The sequence below is a fragment of the Erythrolamprus reginae genome, chromosome Z, assembly GCF_031021105.1.
Source record: "Erythrolamprus reginae isolate rEryReg1 chromosome Z, rEryReg1.hap1, whole genome shotgun sequence".
NCBI lineage: Eukaryota > Metazoa > Chordata > Lepidosauria > Squamata > Dipsadidae > Erythrolamprus > Erythrolamprus reginae.
This window is the reverse complement of record NC_091963.1, coordinates 49359172-49380646: the sequence shown is the minus strand read 5'-3', so window position 1 is coordinate 49380646 and position 21475 is coordinate 49359172. Positions and strand designations below refer to the sequence as shown.

The 21475-nt window shown below is 43.9% G+C and overlaps 1 protein-coding gene across 4 annotated transcripts in view; it reads left to right on the top strand.

Annotated features, from left to right (window-relative positions):
* TBC1D5 (TBC1 domain family member 5) overlaps positions 1 to 21475 on the top strand; it is a 584043-nt gene that overhangs the window by 25057 nt on the left and 537511 nt on the right. For 3 of the 4 annotated variants that reach the window (XM_070727730.1, XM_070727732.1, XM_070727729.1), the window contains exon 2: positions 16470 to 16547. The gene's annotated coding sequence lies outside the window, so the exon portion shown is untranslated. The remainder of the gene's footprint in view (positions 1 to 16469; positions 16548 to 21475) is intronic. The other variant, XM_070727731.1, reaches the window with a different exon arrangement.

The following is a 21475-nucleotide window of genomic DNA, read 5'->3' as shown; positions in this document are numbered from 1 at the left end:
ACTGCCCCCACTGTCCTTGCCTTTCGTAAGCTACTCAAAACCCACCTATGTCACCAGGCATGGGGTAACTGAGTTGCCCCTAGGCTATGCTAAGGCTCTGGTAGAATTGTGTATGGTCTGTCTGAGTTGTATGGTTTTAATAATGGGTTTTAATGTGTTTTTTAATATATTGGATTTGTGACATTGTATTTTGTTGTGAGCTGCTCCGAGTCCTCGGAGAGGGGCGGCATACAAATCTAATAAATAATAATAATAATAATAATAATAATAATAATAATAATAATAATTGTTTCTCCCATTCATTTGCAATTAACTGCAACTCTTGTCCTGATGGTGCCACATCTGATCCTCCTGTCACCTCACTTCTGTAAGTACTCTTCATTCAATTCTTTTAGTCCTACTTCTGTTTGTGCCAATTCTTTTTCTTTCTCTCTCAATTGTAACTCATTGATTCCTTCTTTGGTCTGTAAAAAATTATTTCTATAAAATATTTCTGCCTTATTCACTATGTCGAGTCTGTATCTTTTCCCTTGCCAAACTAAGAAAATGCCTTCTGGAACCAGCCACTGATAATTTGCTCCTCTCTCATTGAGTTTTCTTGACAAAAATTTATATTCTCTTCTTAACTCTCTCTTTTTCTCTATATTTAAGAGTAGCAGTTCTCAGATTTTGAAGCAATTGGGTTTTGCGTATCTTTTTAGTACATTTTACATGAACTTCTCTTGGTAAATTGTACTTCATTGCATATCTAATAATTACACGATAAACTGCATCATTCAATATTTTTTCTTTATCTTTTTCCATAGCTTTTACTAACATTTCTTCATTTATTTCATGTCGATTTTCTCCTTTCTTCTCTGGGATATTTTGAAATCGTAAATAAAACTCGGATCTGTTAACTTCAAGAATTATGGATGCCCTCTCGTCTTTTATTGGATGCCGTCAACTTCTCCATTTTAAAATCATGTCTTTCTACTATTTAGTCCATCTTCTGGATTCGCTGTTCATTTTTTCCATCATTTCTCTCATTTCTTTCATTTCTACTTTCACTTTGCATTTTCATTCACTTGACTTAAATTCTCTTTTACTGATTTAAACTCGTGAGATACAATCTCTGTAAGATATTTGAACTCTTGTCTTAAAGTTTGAAACATGGTTTTAATTTCCACTATATCCAACTTTTCTCCAATACTTGGTGATGCTGGTGGTGTGCTCGAAGGATGTGGTGGTGGTCTCTTTGAAGCCATTTTATAATCCAAACAGCCAACAGATAATTCAATCAACGATTTACATTCCAATCAGATAATTGTAATCCACAACATAGGTATACAAACTCGCTGCTTAAATAAGCACTCGCAAAAAGCACCATATTTTTCAGTGTATAGGATGTACCCATTTACCTCAAAAAAGTGTGTGAAAAACTAGGTGCGTCTTATACACTGGAAAATATGGAGCTTTTTGCAGGTGCTTATTTAAGCAGCGAGCCCCCACCCCAATCTCCTGCCTTTGGGGGCATTCCCAGGGCTAAGCTGCTGGCTTCCTGCCGAGGGCTGCAAGGTGGCCTCAGCAACATTTGGTGTATAAGACGCACCCTTTAACCTCAAAAAAGTGTGTGAAAAACAAGGTGCGTCTTATACACCAAATGGTGCTGAGGCCCCCTGGCAGCCCTCGGCAGGAAGACAGCAGATCAGCCCTGGGAGTGCCCCCGAAGGCATTGGAGATTGGGGTGGAGGCTGATGGAGTTGAGCCCCCTCCCGCTGACCGTGGGCCTCTGCCAGGTGGATGCGCTGAGGGGATGCCCTTCCCACTTCTCCACAACTGCATGCAATGGGCTCCCGGAGGCGCCTCTCTGGACCAGGTTAACCCCCGGCTGCCCAGGTCCTCTGGGTGGCAGGGACAAGGCAGGCATGCTACTGAGTTAGCCGGTCTTGGCAAAGACAGTGGCAGCAAATGCTGAGGCAGCTCTGGCAGCTTCCCTTCGAGGAGCAGCAGTGCCGGGAATGTCATGACCACACCTTACTGTCTCCACTGGGATCGGCTAACTCACCGGCGCGCCTATCTTATCCCTGCCAGCCAGAAGCCCCGGGTAGCCACCTAGAATGTGATGCTTTTCTGCTGGGACTTAACCTGGTGTAGAGCGGACCCTCCGGGAGCCCCTCAAGAAGCGGATTCCCTTCATGCAGCTGCGGAGAACCGGGCAGGGCATCCCCTCAGCACATCTTGGGAGTCCCAGTAGCAGGGGCTGAAACCAGAGCTGCGGGGTGGAGCCTGGTAAGAGAGAGATCGGCACGCAGAGTGCAGGAGAGGAGTTGATCCTACTCGGCTGGCTGTAAAATGAGGAAGCGGTGCAGTTCTGCGTAAAACCAGAGAATATGCTCAGACGAAGTGTGGTAGGCTGCTGGCTGGTCCCCAGAAAGACAGAGACAGAGGTAGAGAGACGAGAGATAAAGAGAGAGGAGGAAGTGAGAGGGGGAGGGAATGTGAGAGAGAGAAAAGGAGAAAGAGAAAAATGAGAAAATGATGGAGAGAAAGAATGAGGGAGAGGAAGAACAAACAAATGAGAAAGACGAGGGGAGAGAAGGAAAAAAGAGGGAGAGGGAAGAGAAAAACAAATGAAAGGGAGAGAATAAGAGAAATGAGAGCAAAAAGGGGAGAAAAAGAAATGAGAAAATGATGGAGGCAGAGAATGAGAGGAAAGAGAGAGAAACAAAAGAGATAATGACTCTTGATTAAATCATATGGTAAAAAGCGCCTAAAGAAGAAGAGAAAACCCCTCCAGCCCTCACCTGTTTTTGACAATGGTTCAAGAGTGAATATACACACATGGGGGGGGGGAGACAAGGATGAAAAAAGAGGGGGAGGAGGTGAGAGGGGGAGGGAATGAGAGAGAAAAGGGAGAAAGATAAATTAGAAAATGATGAAGGGAAAGAATGAGGTAAAGGAAATAGAGGCAAATGAGAGAGAAGAGAGAAAGAAATGAGAAAGATTGAGAGAGGGAGAAGAGGAAAACAAATGAGAGAGATGGGAGAAAGAAAAGGAGAGGGAGAGGAAAGAGGAAAACAAATGAAAGAGAAAAGTTAGAGCAAAGAGGGGGAGAGAAATGTGAGAGATCTGGAGGGAGAGATGTGGAGAGAAAGAAAAAAGGGAAAGAGAGAGGGAGGGAAAGAGAGAAGTGGAGAGGAAGGAAAGAGGGAGGGAGGAAGGAAGGAAGAAAACTGGGTGTTTTCCCACAAAAAACACCAGCAACCACAAACCCATCCAATCGTGGCTGGAGAGGTTACTATTACTATTTAATACTACATTTAGTTCAGAATACTTTTTTCCTTGTTTTCCTTCTCTAAAATCTAGGTGTGTCTTATATATCAAAAAATACAGTAATCCAATCAGGTAAAATAACTGTAATCCACAAAATGGATATACAGACCCGATGTTCAGATAGCATTTGCAAAAGTAATCCAATGAGAAAAACAAGAAATGTATGGATCCAATACAAAAAACGAAGAAAGGATAGGTGTTCAAAAATTAATCCAACAAAAAGGAGTAAATAAGCACATGCAAAAAAGTAATAAAAAAGAAAAAAATCTATATAATCTATATACAGTGATCCCTCGATTTTCGCGGTCTCGATTTTCGCGAAACGCTATACCACGGTTTTTCAAAAAATAATAATTAAAAAATACTCCACGGGTTTTTTTTCTATACCACGGTTTTTCCCATCCGATGATGTCATACGTCATCACCAAGAGTCACTTCTCTCTCCCTTTCTCTTCCTTTTTCTCTATACTTTCTACCTCTTACTCTTTCTTTCTCTCCCTTCTTCATTCAATTTTCTCTCCCTCCCTTTCTCTCTCTTTCCTTTCTCTCCCTCCCTCCCTGTGCCTGCCCTGCACCACCCAACAGGGACGGACAGCCCCCGATCGTCGGTTCATCGCCCCCCCCACAGAGGGAGATCGGGCTGCGAGGGCAGTGGATCCGCGTCCCCAGCCACCGGCTTGGATTCCCCTCCCGGCGGCATTGGACTGCCCTGCATCGCTCACGCGCTCGACTGCGGTGGCTGCTTTGGCGGGGAAGGAGGAGTTTGGGGAGAAGATGAAGGCAGCGGGCAGCAGCTGAGGCGAAGGCGGCGAGGAGCGGCAAATAACAGAGCAGCTCGCGCCCGGTGGGGTCTCTTCTCCCCAGCCAAAGGAGGAATGGCTTGTGTGTGTAACACCAGCCACCGGAGGGAGATTGGGCTGGTGGGGGTGGCGAATCCACCTCCCCAGCCACCGGAGAGAGATCGGGCTGGTGGGGGCGGCGAATCCACCTCCCCAGCTGGGCAGCGGCCGGCCGAGCGAACGGGAGAGCGGCGAGAAAATGAGCGGCCGGCCGAGCGAACGGCCAAATGGCGAGAGAACGAGCGGCCGGCAGGGTGGGCGGGCGGGCGAGCGGGTGCTGGGGGGGGCGGGGGCAGCCGACATTCAAAGCAATCTGTCGGCTTCCGCACTTTCGTCGCTCCCCGCCTCCACCATCTGTGCATGCACGGCCATGGAAAAAAGGGTGCGCATGCGCAGATGGTGTTTTTACTTCCGCACCACTATACCACGGATAATCGATTTTCGCGGGAGGTCTTGGAACGTAACCCCTGCGAAAATCAAGGGATCACTGTAGTCAATAAAAATCTCCCCCCAAAAAATTCCAAATGCAAATTAAAGCCAACTCTGTTTAAGCCAAAACAAAGGTTTCTATTTGAAACAAGTGGTTTAACTAAGTGTTCTTTCAGAGATCAATGTTAATTTAAAAATTGAAAAATTCCTTATAAAACAAATATAAAACACTCTTATAAAAATTTACATATGAAATTAAAAAGAGTAAAAAGGAGGAAATTATTTCTAAATATTTATAAAAATTCAGCAAGCCTAAATTCAAATGTGAAACTCCAAATGTAAAAATAAAGGCAACTCTATTTAAACAAAAACAAAGATTTCTATTTAAATAGAGATTTAACAAAATGTTCTTTCAAAGAGCAATACAGTAATACCTCGTCTTACGAACTTAATTGGTTCCAGGACAAGGTTCGCAAGGTGAAAAGTTCGTAAGATGAAACAATGTTTCCCATAGGAATCAATGGAAAAGCCAATAATGCTTGCAAGCCCATTAGGAAATGAAAAACATTAAGGCTTTAAAAAAAACGGCGGGCAGACGAAGCTGAGGTGAACAGAGTGGGGGGAGGGACAGCGAGAGGTGGCAAGAGGTGGGTCCCAATGAAGCAAGGCAAACAGAGCCTCTCTTGAGCTCCATGGGTCTTTCCCTCCCGTTTTTGCCCACCCATTCTGCTCATTTCCCCCACAGCTTTCTCCTCTCTTGAGCTCCATGAGTCCCTCCCATTTTTGCCCACCCCATTATGCTCATTTCCCCCACAGCTTTCTCCTCTCTTGAGCTTCATGAGTCCCTCCCGTTTTTGCCCACCCCGTTCTGCTCATTTCCCCCACACCTTTCTCCTCTCTTGAGCTCCATGAGTGCCTCCCATTTTTGCCCACCCCATTCTGCTCATTTCCCCATCTTTCTCCTCTCTTGAGCTCCATGAGTCCCTCCCGTTTTTGCCCACCCCATTCTGCTCATTTTCCCCACAACTTTCTCCTCTCTAGAGCTTCATGAGTCCCTCCAGTTTTTGCCCACCCTGTTCTGCTCATTTCCCCCACACCTTTCTTCTCTCTTGAGCTCCATGAGTCCCTCCCGTTTTTGCCCACCCCATTCTGCTCATTTCCCCCACACCTTTCTTCTCTCTTGAGCTCCATGAGTCCCTCCCATTTTTGCCCGCCCGGTTCTGCTCATTTCCCCACCTTTCTCCTCTCTTGAGCTCCATAAGTCTTTCCCTACCGTTTTTGCCCACCCCGTTCTGCTCATTTCTCCACCTTTTTCCTCTCTTGAGCTCCATGAGTCTTTCCCTCCCGTTTTTGCCCACCCCGTTCTGCTAATTTCCCCCACACCTTTCTCCTCTCTTGAGCTTCATGGGTCTTTCCCTCCCGTTTTTGCCCACCCCGTTCTGCTCATTTCTCCATCTTTCTCCTCTCTTGAGCTTTGTGACCCTTTCTCTCCCATTTTTGCCCATCCCATTCTGCTCATTTCTCCCACACCTTTCTCCTCGCTTGAGCTCCATGAGTCTTTTCCCCATGCAGTTTGGAAGAGGGGAGTTTGTCGCTGGGATTGAAAGCAGCGCTGGCAAAAATGAAGGAAATCCCAGGGAGAGGAGCCTCAGGGAAATCCCAGCACTTCGGGGCATCCCGGGGGCAGCTGCTCGGGTTCGTAAGGTAAAAATAATTTGGAATAAGAGACAAAAAAATCTTAAACACTGGGTTCGTATCATGAAAAATTTGTATGAAGAGGGGTTCGTAAGACGAGGTATCAGTGTATTGATAAAAATGTTGATAAAACGTATGAATATCAGAGTTTGCTGATTCTCAGCCAGATGAGAAAAAGACACAGTTTCAAAGTCAGTAATAATTGAATGGCTACAATATATTCAATGTAGCAATTATTATATTCCTGGCCACTAAATGACAGTGTTCTACAAAAAAAAAAAAATACGCCCCCCCCCAATCAACAAAGTTCACCAATGAGCTTTAAGTCTTCCTGCCTCTCGATGTCCTCCACTCTTTGTCGCAAGGTTTGTCTTGCTAGATCATAGTTCATCTCAAGTTTTGAAACTGGGGAGAAGCCTAATTTGTGAAGATTGAACTCGATGGCTTTAATCCATGAAGAGGAAAATTCGTCGTGAAGGATTAACGGAGCAAGACGTTATGGGAAAAAATTAAGCTTTACCACATATTTAGAGACACTATACAGATTCTTGCTTCGACTTTTATCAATCCAGTCTCCAGGTGCAGAAGTGCGTTTGAAACGCAATGTGGCATCTGGAGAATTGCTCTAATAAATTTGGATTGAACTATTTCTAGTGGTGTAAAGTGTAAAGCTGAAGCTGGCGGTCCAAGCAAGGACCCGTAAAAAAGCTGAGCCAGCAACTTGGCCATAAAAAGCTTAATAGCAGCAGGAACATAATAACCTCCCTTTTTGCGGAAAAAAATGAGAATGGAGCTCGCTGATCTTTGGCCCAAGGCAGCTGCATATTCTCCATGTGCTTTCCTTGAGCAATTGGCCTGGAGGACCACTCCCAGGTATTTGAAGGTGGTTACCTGCTCTATTTTGTGCCCATCAAGATACCATGAGTAAGTTTTTGGCCTTTTTGCAAAGGCCATGATCTTTGTTTTTTCATAATTTATACTCAGGTTATTGTTATTATAGTACTGAAGAAGGGCTTGCAAGGCCTACTGGCATCCTGGAGAGGATCACGGCATCATCTGCACAGAGCAAAAGGGCCATGTTTTGGTCACCTATTTTTTTGGGCGGGGTGTGTGATTTGGTTTGTTCAACCATTTTGCCATATCATTTATATAAAAGTTGAAAAGCAGGGGGGCCAAGCTGCAACCCTGTTTAACTCCTCTTTCAGTTTTAAGTGGCTTTCAGAGGGATCCTTACATATTATACCTCATGAGGGATGTTTTGGTATGTAGGGCATGTAATAAATGAAGAAGCCTTTGGTCAATGGAGGCAGCTTCCACCTTCTCCCATAATTTAGTCCTAGTAACTGAATTAAAGGCTGCCTTGAGATCTATAAATCCAGCATATAGTGATACAGGACTATTTGAAATGCATTTTTCAATAAGGTGGCAGAGAACTAAGCACTGATCAATAGTGCGTCTTCCCTCTCTAAAGCTGGCTTCAGTGATCAGATTCTCGGAATCCAGTCACTCCTTTAGCTTGTCTTGTAGGTGTTTGGCGTAAAGTTTACTAATTATATTTAATAGATTTATTGGTCTATAATTAGCAAGGTCATCTGTTTTTCCCCTTTTAAAAATTGGGACCACAATTGCCAAGCCCCAATCTTCTGGGACATAGCCAGTTGAATCAATATACGTGAATAGCACCGCCAAAACTGGTGTCCACCACTCCAAGTTATTCTTCAATATTTCTGAGGTAACCGAGTCAACTCCTGGGGCTTTGCCAGACCTGACTTGGCCGATGAGCGATTTGATTTCAGACTCTGAGACCGGCGGCCAATTTGGCAAGTCCTTCATTGTAGATCTTATACTCTCACTAGATGGGTCTTCATACATCCTCTGAAAGTGAAGTTCCCAGGTGTTAGGAAGTATGGGAACATCTAATGGAGTATGTATTCTGTCTGAGTGTCTACCTATTAAATGCCAGAATAGAGAGGAGGTATTTTGCTTTGCGGCCCCAATAAGCTGTTCGCAGGAGGACCTTTCATCTTAAGGGCAATTAGTTGCTTATACTGTTTTTTGAGGATAACAAGATGGTTTAGGCTTGTTTTGTTGCCATTCCCAGTCTTACTTTTGTACAGCTTATAAGCCAATGTGAGAGCTTTCTTGGCTTCTACACAGTCCTTTTCAAACCATAGTTTCAGCTAGTTTTCTTAGCTGAAAAGTTTCGATCATATACTAGAATTGGTTGAAGCTTATGAATTATATGTGTACACGATTCTAGTAAGTTTTGAGAAAGGTTGATTGTGATAAAGGCTGAGCGAAGTTTCTGAAGATAATCCTCTGATAGAGCTCTTTTCACCTTTTGGTCAAGTTGTTGGGACCATTTGACTCTACATCTTGTTGGGCCTGCTGGAGAAATTGCAGAGATAAATTGGTCTGCAAAGGGCATCTGCCTGATGAGAGACTTCATATATATACATAAAGGTAGATGATTGCTTTCCAGGTAAGGAAGGACTTCAAAATTCTTTAGATAATGTAATAAGTCCATAGAGGTAAGAATATAATCAATGGTGCTGATTTTGGATCCTGTCATAAAAGTGATCTCGCCAGGATAATCTGTAGTCCAGGATCCGTTGTCTATATAAAGATTAAGTTTATTCACCATCTTTGCAAGACAAAGGCCAGCAAAATTGGCTTTCTTGTCTTTGGTGAGTCGTGTGAGGGAGGAGTTTGTTCTTATGGGAGCCTCTGTTGGGGGATAATGATGATATTTTGTATATATTGTATAATCATCTGGTCCCCATCTAGCATTGAAATCTCCCCCCAGTAAGACTCTGGCTTTTGGATGGTCCATGTGTAGTTCACTAATACAGTGGTACCTCAAGATACGAACCCCTCGTCTTACGAACAACTCGTGATACGAACCCGGGGTTCAGAAAAATTTTGCCTCTTCTTACGAACTTTTTTCGAGTTACGAACCGGCGTTCGGAGACAGCTGGGAAGCCGCGCGGCTGTTTTAAAAGGTGACAGCCGGGCGGCGGGGCTTCCCAGCAGCCTCCCGAACGCCGGTTCGTAACTCGAAAAAAGTTCGTAAGACAAGACAAAATTTTTCTGAACCCCGGGTTCGGTTCGGGAGGTTGCTGGGAAGCCCCCCAGCCCGGCTGTGACCTTTTAAAGCAGACGCGTGGCTTCCCAGCTCTCTCCGAACGCGGAACGCGGAAGTTCGGCTTTGACGTTCGGCTTCGGGAGACAGCTGGGAAGCCGCACGGCTGTTTTAAAAGGTCACAGCCACGCTGGGGGGCTTCCCACCCCCCCGAACCCCGAACCCGGAAGTTCGGCAAAAGTTCGGGGTTCGGGGGGGTGCTGGGAAGCCCCCCAGCGCGGCTGTGACCTTTTAAAACAGCTGCGCGGCTTCCCAGCTGTCTCCCGAAGCCGAACGCCAAAGCCGAACTTCCGCGTTCGGCGTTTGGAGACAGCTGGGAAGCCGCACGTCTGTTTTAAAAGGTCACAGCCGCGCTGGGGGGCTTCCCACCCCCCCGAACCCCGAACCCGGAAGTTCGGCAAAAGTTCGGGGTTCGGGGGGGTGCTGGGAAGCCCCCCAGTGCGGCTGTGACTTTTTAAAACAGCCGTGCGGCTTCCCAGCTGTCTCCCGAAGCCGAACGCCAAAGCTGAACTTCCGCGTTCGGTATTTGGAGACAGCTGGGAAGCCGCGCGGCTGTTTTAAAAGGTCACAGCCGCGCTGGGGGGCTTCCCAGCACCCCCCAACCCCGAACCCGGAAGTTCGGCAAAAGTTCGGGGTTCGGGGGGTGCTGGGAAGCCCCCCAGCGTGGCTGTGACCTTTTAAAACAGCCGCGCGGCTTCCCAGCTGTCTCCCGAAGCCGAACGCCGAAGCCGAACTTCCGCGTTCGGCATTTGGAGACAGCTGGGAAGCCATGCGGCTGTTTTAAAAGGTCACAGCTGGGCTGGGGGGCTTCCCACCCCCCCTGAACCCCAAACCCGGAAGTTCGGCAAAAGTTCGGGGTTCGGGGGGGGTGCTGGGAAGCCCCCCAGTGCGGCTGTGACCTTTTAAAACAGCCGTGCGGCTTCCCAGCTGTCTCCCGAAGCCAAACGCCAAAGCTGAACTTCCGCGTTCGGCGTTTGGGAAGCCGCGCGACTGTTTTAAAAGGTCACAGCCGCGCTGGGGGGCTTCCCAGCACCCCCCCAACCCCAAACCCGGAAGTTCGGCAAAAGTTCGGGGTTCGGGGGGTGCTGGGAAGCCCCCCAGCGTGGCTGTGACCTTTTAAAACAGCCGCCCGGCTTCCCAGCTGTCTCCCGAAGCCGAACGCCAAAGCCGAACTTCCGCGTTCGGCATTTGGAGACAGCTGGGAAGCCATGCGGCTGTTTTAAAAGGTCACAGCTGGGCTGGGGGGCTTTCCAGCAGCCTCCAAACGCCAAATGCAGAAGTTTGGGTTTGGCGTTTGGCTTCGGGAGACGGCTGGGAAGCCGCGCGGCCGTTTTAAAAGGTCACAGCCGGGCTGGGGGGGTTGCTGGGAAGCCCCCCAGCCCGGCTGGGAAGCCGCGTGGCTGTTTTAAAAGGTCACAGCTGGGCAGCAGCGGTTTTTTTTGCGGGTTTTTTTTTTAGTTGCACGGATTAATTGACTTTACATTGTTTCCTATGGGAAACAATGTTTCATCTTACGAACCTTTCGTGTTACGAACCTCCCCCTGGAACCAATTAGGTTCGTATCTTGAGGTTCCACTGTATAATGTTCCAACCCCATCCATACTGCAGTGATTTCAGCTTTTCTTACCAGTGGCAGAAGATAAACATTAATTATTAAAAGCAGGACTGAGTCCATCTTGAGGAGAAGGGCCACGGCCATATGTTTTAGTGGGGCAATAAGAGTAGGCTCTGGTCTCAAATTGGTAGAAATGAAAATACCCAACCCTCCCTTCAGTCTTCCTGGACCTCTACCTGGCCTTGCTTCTAGCTTATATGATTGATATCCATTTAACAGAAGGTCATCCCTGGTCCAGGTCTCTTACACCAAAATGATATCCTTATCTATCAGAGGATCAGGATGATTTAAACCTCTAAAACATTACAACCCAGCTACATTCCATGACATAATACTTAATATGTTTTTCTTACATCGGGTCTCTTCTTTTGCAGCTCGTCAGGACATTTGATTTATACAGAGGGAATTTGGTGGGTTGGTGCAATGTATTAAGGTGTCATCAAACTCAAAGTTGGCCTTCTCTAAAAGAGGGGCGGTCCCATCTAAATCCTGTATAGACTCCTGGGAAAATTGTTCAGGGTAAGAGTTTTTAACACCAGCTAACAGGGCTTGCCATTCAGATACCTCCTCACTAGATGTAGAAGAGGGGGTTGTTAGATCATACACCATTCAGCTTTGAGATGATAACACTGATGTGGGGCTTCTCTCACTCACTTGTAGTACTGAGGGCATCATTGGGTAGTTACATAAGGATGCTAGTATCTCCTTCTCTGCTGGTGGCCCCTGTGTCTCTTGGCTTCTGTTTTCCATAAGCTCACATTCATGCAAACTCCTCCTTCCTGGAGGAGAATCAAGAAGCACAACCACCTGGGAAATCAAATCTATAAGTGGTTTGGCTGTGTCCACTATAGTCAGTAGAGATTTTCTTAAGTTTTCCAGCTTAAGTAATATATTATCTTGTTCTTCCCTTGGGAGAGTGCTGAAAGTGTTAATAAGTCCAGTTTCTGAGATGTTAAGTGCATTATCACTGAGCAATGCTGGCTTACTCCCACTTTCTTCATCTCTCTTTCCCAAGGTTGAGAGTGTGGAAGAGACAGCATCTTTAGAGGCTCCCATGTTGACAATTAAGGGTTTAACCTTTTCCTCACAGAAAACTCTGATTGGAAAAAATTGGAAGGAGGCTAGATGTGCCTTCATCTTAAATAACATTAGTGGAATGGTGGGCTGTTTAAAAGTCAGAAATAATCTCTTCCAATTTGGGGGCTCTGGAAGCCACTCCACAGCACAGAGATCAATCTGCCCCCTCTGACAATGGAGAAGTTGGCTTAAGGAATTTAGTATGGCACTCTTAGTATTCCAACATCCATAATTAATTCTAATCAAATGAATTCCAAGAGCAACCTGGTGTGTTTGTAGTAGGGGAGATATTTTTCTGTCTTCTAATAATTTTTTTTTATTAGTGCCTCCCCCTTTTGCCGCCCTGCCTGGAGAAGACCTAATTTTCTGCGTGGGCTGCCACTTTTTTACAGGGTCTTTAAATTTCTTCTCTTCTTTATCCTGACTATGGGGTTTATCCATATCTGATGTGAGAACTTTAGTGTGAATGACTGTAGCCCGTTGTTGGGCTTGCAGAAAAAGAGGTACAGTGTTACCTCGTGATACGAACCCCTTGAGATATGAACCCGGGGTTCGGAAATTTTTTGCCTTTTCTTACGAACTTTTTCTGCCTTACGAACCCACTGCAGATCACAAAATGGCGCTCTGCTGGCCGCCGCCTGGCTGTCACCTTTTTAAAAAGCCTGGGGGCTTCTCGGTGTTCTCCCAAACCCGAACCCGAACTTTTTGGGTTCAGGTTCCAGAGGCCGCTGAGAAGCGCTTGGCTGTTTCAGAAGGTTATAGCCATGTGGCGGCGCCCGGCGGAGCGCCGTTTTTGCAATCAGTAGCGGTGTTTTTGGCCGATCTGGAGGCTGAAACGGAGATGGGGAATCCCAATAGGGAATTCCATAGGCGGAGCTTTGATGTCATGAAGACGTCCTTCCTTTCAGATTTCTATTTCTCTGGCCCATCCATGAATTCCCTTTTGCACATGGAGGGGAGCTGCCTTTGGCAGGGAATTATTTCAATTCCATCTGTTTGACCCATTCTTTTGCTTAGCAACCGCAACAGGAAGGGCCAAGATTGTAGTTGTTGAGTGAGGTAGTTCCCAAAGCAGTTTTGACAACCACTATTTTTAAAAAATCCATTAGTTAAGTCTGTCCTGTACGTAAAAGCCTATTAAAACTACAGTTCACGTCTTACTATACTACTCTTACTTCACATTACTACTGTAATGAAATATGGACCCACTTCATAACACTTCACCTGATAAAAACACCCAGGATACAGTTATCTGTTTATGTACAATTGTGTTATCAGATCAGTACAATGTTGCTTCTTTGTAGCTAAATTTTGTTATATGGTCTGCAAAATTAGGCAGACTTTGACTGTGTACTGACAATTTACTACTAATTGTAATATATTATCTTACTTTGATTATTATTATTTTTAATGCTTCTTATTTGCATTAAAAGTGCATTTCATCAGGCTAAAATCCCCTTCAGAGCTGGGGACAGTAAGGTGACGGCATTTGCTCAAAAAATGTTCTTAGGGGCAGGCTGATTTTGTTGGGCTTCCAAGTCTAATACATGGTTTAAATGCACTAAGTGCACACTTGCTCCATAATTAGGAGCATTTATCGGGAGAAGGCAAGAAACTAATTTTTTTGTGAGATGGTCTTGAACTACAATATATTGATTCAAAATGTTATTCTAGAGGAAAATAACTCAGACCTTTTTTTTTGAGGCGGGGAGGAAAGTCTATGTGCTATAATGTAAATCCTCTGTGCACCTGTATCAACTTTAGTTAATCCTGCCTCCCCTTTTAATATTACATTTGGGACACAGTGAGCTACCTGAAAAGTAGTTCTTAGGAATTTGGACTGCATCCTTTCCAGAGGAGTAAAAGACAACAAGATGCCAGTTGAGCACCCAAAAATAGTTGTTGCACCCAATAACCCTTCGCTATTCAGTGCTGCTAGAATATACTGTGCTGCTCTGGAGAGGTCACATTATTCTCTTGGTCTGGGGAATTTTTCTAACAACATGCTAGGAACAAGATTCAAAGAGCAATTATCATTATTTGAAGACTGTAAATATTTTGTTTCATGACAATACTTTATTCCTAAATTTTAAACATTTTTCTACTTTTCTATTTACATATTATCGGTAATTTGTAGAATCTATTATCAGATAACCAATATTGCTAAACTGAAATCAAGAGCACTTATTGATCTATGCCTTAATCTTCATTTTCCCTCCAATTACTTCCTCTAGTTAGTAATATTTTCACAGTTTTTTTCCTCTAGTTATCATGGACAGTCAAAGCATTCTAGTCACTAGTTCTTATTAAATTTCTAATGAACATTGGTTCAAAAATAACTTTTAATTTCCTTTTTTATTTTGCATTGTTTCATTTCTTGTGTGACCCCAAATCTGCTTTCATTTATTCCTTTTTCTTTTTATTTGGACAATAATTTTTTATTTGGTTGGTGGAAGAAAAAGAGGGAACCTTTTTTTTGCTCGATATTGAAAATTACCTAAGGATGTTTGCATGGACATAGTTTTTTTCACTGGCAACTAGAACTAACTTTCTTCTTTCATTATGTGCCAGAGAAGGTGATTGTTTTATTGATGTATATGGAAAAAGTGAATAGTTCAATGCTTTGTTCCATTCTTCTAATTTGCAACATCAATAGTAATGAATGATGGATGAGATATTCAAACATTAATAAATAATCTTAAAAGGTGTACTAAATCAAAGAAGATTAGAATGATTTTGTATAATGTTTCAAGAAGGATAAAGCTAACTTGAGTGTCATTAATTATGCTGTATATAACAAATAAGCAAAATCCCATTTAAAATAGATGTACTGCCAACCAGGTAAGAGTTGAATTGAAATTGATACCTTTTTTGTATTTTATATTACTATATGAAACCTTTAAAACAGGTCTTAATTAATTACATTTGTTTGGAGGCAGGTGTCATATGTTACTATTTCTAAAACATCACTCTTACAGGTCTGTATTTTCTTTAATGGAAGTTAATTGAATTTTGCTATAGAATGGTTTAATTCTTTATTTGATTTTATTTGAAAGATTGAAAAGGTTATAAACATTGGAAATGAGGATGGAAAAATTATGAGTCGTCAGATATTGCTGAACTACAAATCAGGTTCTCTTATTATTTGCTATGCAGGCCTGCCAATAGTAAAAGTTGTGATTCATTATTTATTAAAGCCTGACACTCACCTCATTTACTGTTTTTTCTGCCTTATAATCCTCTTAGCTATTTCTCCTAATACGTGCGAATGTGATTCTTTGTAACAAAAATGTTATAAATGTAAAATTATTTATATAACTCACAGAACATTCTTGCATGTGATTATTAGTAGGACTTCCTTGTGGGTCAATGTGAATAGGGTCACAGTGCATTTAAATATACAGTGGTACCTCAAGATACGAACCTCTCGTCTTACGAACAACTCGTGATACGAACCCGGGGTTCAGAAAAATTTTGCCTCTTACGAACTTTTTTCGAGTTACGAACTGGCGTTCGGAGACTGCTGGGAAGCGGCGTGGCTGTTTTAAAAGGCGACAGCCGGGCGGCGGGGCTTCCCAGAAGCCTCCCGAACGCCGGTTCGTAACTCGAACAAAGTTCGTAAGAAGAGGCAAAATTTTTCTGAACCCCCGCGCCGCTTCCCAGCTGTCTCCCGAAGCCGAACACGGAAGTTCGGCTTTGGCGTTCAGCTTCAGGAGACAGCTGGGAAGCGGCACGGCTGTTTTAAAAGGTCGCAGCTGGCCTGGGGGGCTTCCCAGCACCCCCCCGAACCCGGGTTCGGGGTTTGGGGGGGTGCTGGAAAGCCCCCCAGGCCGACTGCGACCTTTTAAAACAGCCGTGCCGCTTCCCAGCTGTCTCCTGAAGCCGAACACGGAAGTTCGGCTTTGGCGTTCGGCTTCAGGAGACTGCTGGGAAGCGGCCTGGGGCCTACATTTGAATTTGCTACTACAGACTAATAGAACTGCTATTTTCCTAGAAGTAAATATCTGGAAATCCTTGCTCGTTTGCAAGGAGTATGAATATCAGGCATTCAGAATAAGATTTAAAAGTCAGCCAAATCCTCTCACATCTTGTCCTCTGAACAAGTGCCAGTTTGCACAGATAGTATGTCAGTTTTAATGCAATAAGGGATCAGTGTGCCTGATATCATTCCATAAAAGACTTCAAAAAACTTTAGTTAGTAGATAGGATTCTTTTGTGTTTAAATTGCTTTGTAGAATTATAAAACTGCCTTTTAAATGCTTTCAAATAAATTATTGTCATCCACTAATGAATGAGATACCTGTCCTAATTAAAATTATTCTGTAATAATTAAGGTTCCAATTGTTTCTCCCTACAGCAAAACTTCTGAAAGTTTGGAGAAGATTATAAAGCAACGGCCAAGAAGGACTACATAGCAATATTGTATAGCAATATTGTAAGTACTGCACTGAAAAGAAAATGTAAATTAAGCATTTTGCAAATAAACTGCCTATATATGTTTGATGCAAAATTAGTTTGTGGAGATGAATTACATGGAATGTAAAAGCATACTTTATAACTGCAGGCTTGTTAAATTATCAGGATTGCTTCATTCTTGTAAAATATGGTGTATTCTTTTAACATAATTAGAAATTCACCAATATCACAGAAAAAAGTATCTTTTTATCTAACCAAGATTGTTCTATTTTATATACATTTGTTTATTTAAAACTATCAGAATTTAAGAAAATCATTATAGTTTTGTTCAGTTGTCATTTATTTTAGTGACTTATTGTTTAGGTTATTTTGCAGAATTATTTATTTGCTGATTTATTTATGTATTTCATTATTTATTTATTTGATTATTTAGTAAATTATTTATCTGATGAATTATTAATGCATCTTCATGACAGGCTTTAAATTATTTATAACTTAATTTTGATTTTATTGCTTTTCAACACAGCATTGTTACTGACTAGATTTTTTTCCCATTCTTACTTGGTTCTTGAAAATTAAAGTGCTAGCTTGGAGGCAACTTTACATTCATTGCAAGATTCTCCCCCCCTCTCTCTTTCTCCCTTTCTCTCTTTCTCCTTCCCTCCCTCTCACCCTCTCCTCCCCTCCCTCCCCCTCCCTCTTCCCCTGTCCATATCGATATATGCCTATGTAGATGTACACACACATATATTCTGTAAATAATCCTTATAACTGGACTTTTACATGAATTTCTGTAACTTATTACTGTTACCTTATACTTCGTATATTTAATCATGTTATCTTCTGTAAATTAGGAATGTGATTCTTCCCTAGGGTATTCTGATGGAGAAAGTTTCTCTGGCTCTAGGTCATTATTTTTGCTGTCTTTTTTCATATTGAGCATGTATGTGCTGTTTAAAGCTTCAAAAATAATTTTCAGGAAATAATATGTGAAGTAGAAAATTAATGGAAATTTCTGAAGACAATCAAATTAGAATAGTCCTTCCTTTGGAGAAAATTTATTGTATGATAAATGTTTTTTTATCATTCTTTTCAAATGTTATTCTAACATAACACGACTAGATGTATTTCACACCAATTGTAAGTCTACTTATCTGTCCTAGGCTTTCCAACTACCTTTAATCTGTTCTACTTTTTGAATGATATTCAGGATTTAAAATATTTTTATGTTAAATTTATTTGAATGTCTTTCTTAAAACAGCTTACGAAAAACAAGTTAAACTATAAAATGTTGTTTTTAAGTAAAGAAAATTGCTAAAATAAAAACAGTTTTTTAAAGGTCAACTCAGAAATAGGTTTTAAAGCCCTATGTAAGAGATAGTAAAATTTAAGACATGTAACTTACCAACAATTGTAAGGGAGCCTGTCCATATGGTTTCAAGTCATAATAGTCTTTTAAGTGAAGAACCCACGTGCTTGTCTTGCTTAATTATGACCCCCCCCCCATCTATGTTTTCCCTATGTGGATGTACAGCAACTCATAGTTAATTTCTTGGAGCATGGTATACTTAAGGGATAGAAAAAAAACCTGGGAGCCGAAGCTATCTAATAGTTTCAAAATCATTCAAACCAAGACTTTGAAAAAGCAAAGACAAGAAACCTAGTGTCTGCTGGGATATTTGCCACCTTCATTAGAGGAATGTGCAGACCAAAGTGAGGAATAAGACATAATTGAGTGAGCTGGAGTGCAGGGGAATAGTCCTGTGGCTTCAGTGTGAATGACATCAAATTCCATAGGCCTGCCATGTGAAGCTCTATAGCTTTCCAGAAATCTCACTTGGTGCTAAGCACCAGTGAGAAGAATTTGAAAGCCTGATGACTTTGCCTTTACCAATTGACTCCCTTACACATCCACTCATCTCTCTCTTCAGGTTTTCCTCCTGATCCTCCTCCTCTGATTAATATACAGTATGTTGTCTCATTCCCCTCTCTGGTGCCAGTTTCTGGTAGGTAAAGGTCCTGTTTGATTGTCAGTAAGTTCCAATCATCAACAAACAAGCTTTTATCTTCTTCTCAGCATATTTTTGTCCAGCCCTTTAACCAGCCTGCACTTTAATGCTGAAGGCTGTTTCTCAGATACTTTTCCCCTTTCCCCCTCTTGATTATCACTGGGAAGAAAAGATAAGTGGCTGCTGCAGGACTACAAATTGGAAGTGATGCTTAGGACTGGAAGAAAGGGGCTGCATCGGTCAGAGAAGTCAGATATAGAACGCTCTTGCCCGGCGGGAGGTGAAGAGTGCTTTGCCCAGTGCTATTCCTCCCGCCGGGCAAGAGCGCTCTTCTGCCAGCCACAGGCGAGGGGCGGGGAAGCCTCTTGCAGGAGCTGCTACAGCCGCCAGCGCTTCACCTTCCCTCCCAGCCAAAAAGGCCGGCCTTCGGGGATGAAGGGGCAGGACTTCCCGGGCGGAAGGCGTGCCTGGCTCTGTGGCTCCAGCCCTGGCCCCTTTCGGCCGAGCCTCCCCCGCCAGGCGGCCGCCTTCCGCCGCTGAGCCTCGCCGGCCCGGAAGATCGCAGCACGCGGTGCCTGTGGCGGCCAGGGAAGCCGAGCCGGGCGTGGCGGCAACGGCGGCAGCGCTGCTGCTCTGGTCGCCCGGTCCTCTCTTGCCTCCCACGCTGGAGCCACTAAGATGTTCCCCGCTGCGTCCAGCCACCGCCCGCCCCATCCTCGCCGGAGGTCTAGCCGGAGCCTGAGCCGTGCCCGCTCGGCCGTGCCTCCTCGCCCGCCGCCCACCCGCCCAGGATGCTGACCTGCCGCCTCGCCCCGCACCCACCGCCGGCCCAATCATGCGCCTCCTGCTTCCCCCCCAGCCAAAAATACAAAGGCGGTCTGCCGCCGCCCGTGGAGCAATGGGAAGCTGAAGCCGACAGCGGTTTCAGCCTCCCTTTGCTCCACGCTGCTCCGCCCTGCCTGTCATCCTGGCTCAAGCGGGCGGCGGCAGACCATCTTTGTGTTTTTGGCTGGGGGGGGAGCAGGAGGACCTTCCTGACTCCCCCCAGCACTTCGCCCAGGACAACAGGCAGGGTGAAGCAGCATGGGGCAAAGGGAGGCTCAAACCGCCGGCGGCTTCAGCTTCCCATTGCTCCACGCTGCTTCCCCTGCCTGTCATCCTGGCTCAAGTGGGCAGCGGCAGACTGCCTTTGTGTTTTTGGCTGGGGGGGGAGCAGGAGGACCTTCCTGACTCCCTCCCCCTAGCACTTTGCCCAGGACAACAGGCAGAGTGAAGCAGCATGGGGCAAAGGGAGGCTCAAACCGCCGGCAGCTTCAGCTTCCCATTGCTCCACGCCGCTTCCCCTGCCTGTCATCCTGGCTCAAGCGGGCGGCAGCAGACCGCCTTTGTGTTTTTGGCTGGGTGGGAGCAGGAGGACCTTCCTGACTCCCTCTCCCCAACGCTTCGCCCAGGATGACAGGCAGGGCGAAGTGGCGTAGAGGAAAGGGAGGCTCAAGCGGGCGGCGGCAGACCGTCTTGGTGCTTTCAGCTGGGGGGGGTGGAGCAGGAGGACCTTCCTGACTCCCTCCCCCCAGCGCTTCACCCCGGATGACATGCATGGCACTTTTTCCTTATTCTTGGTCTCTTATCTTCTTAAATCCAGTAATTAAGTTTTTTATCCCACTCTTTAAACTTAAATATTGATAGCCCCCCTGACAGCAACTGAAATAGGTACATCATTTTGGGAACTATCATCATTTTTAAAGCTCTTATTTTAGAGATTCTCCTTAACTTTTTCTCTTTCCAGCTCCTCATCTGTTTCAACATTTTCCTCCATATTAATATATAATTCACCTCCTCAATTTTCGCTGGGTTCCTCAATAACCAAATTCCCAAATATTTGATTTTTTTTAGTCCTAATTTCAACCCTGATTCTTTCCTAATTTCTATCTGCTCTCTCGGACCTGTATTTAAGCACATAATCTCTGATTTTTTCCAGATTAACCAACAGTCCCGATTCCTGTTTAAACTCTTGTAAAATATTTCTTATACCTTTAATCATCTCCATCGGGGTCTGGGTCAATATAATTGCATCATCTGCAAATAAATATATTTTCATTTCTAATTCCCCTATTCTATATCCTGCCCAGGTGTTATCTTGTCTTATCTTATTAGCTAAGATCTCTATAGCTATTACAAATAATTTTGGAGATAAAGGACATCCCTGCTTGATGCCGTTTAATATTTTAATTCTCTGCGTTCTTTGTCCATTCACTCTTATATACGCTTCATTCCCTTTATAAATCTCTTATAATTTCACAAAATTTATCCCCCATATTTAGTTCCTTACATAATTTATATAAATAGCTATGGTTAACTTTATCAAAAGCTTTATACACATCTAGTTTCAAAATTCCCAATTTCCTAGCATGGTGCATCACATTTATTACATTTCTAATTGGTTCGCTTATTTTCCTTCCCTTCACGAATCCATATTGATCCTCTTCAATTATTTTTGGTAAAATACTTTCTAGTCTATTTGCCAATATTTTCATAAATATTTTATAATCTTGATTTGCCAAATTGATAGGACATTAGGACCCAGGCTCTCTTAAGTCTCGACCCATCTTCGGAATAGTAACAATTTCTGAAAGCTTCCATATCTGTGGGATATCACGATTTAACAATATATTACTGAACAGTTTCCCCAAATGCAGCAGCAATACATTCATATAAGTTTTATAAAATTCCCCTGTAAACCCACCCAGGCCCGGTGCTTTGGCTTGTTTCTGCAATCATTTCTCCACGCTCTCCGTCGGGACTATGGTTTTTTACCAACTACTCAGGTTTTCACTACTCAGGTTTGTACTACTAAATTAGCTATCAGAGTCTCTGATGATTGAAGACCCTTTAAAAAGAGCTTTTAAGACCTTCTTGGGATTGTTGCTGGGAATATTAG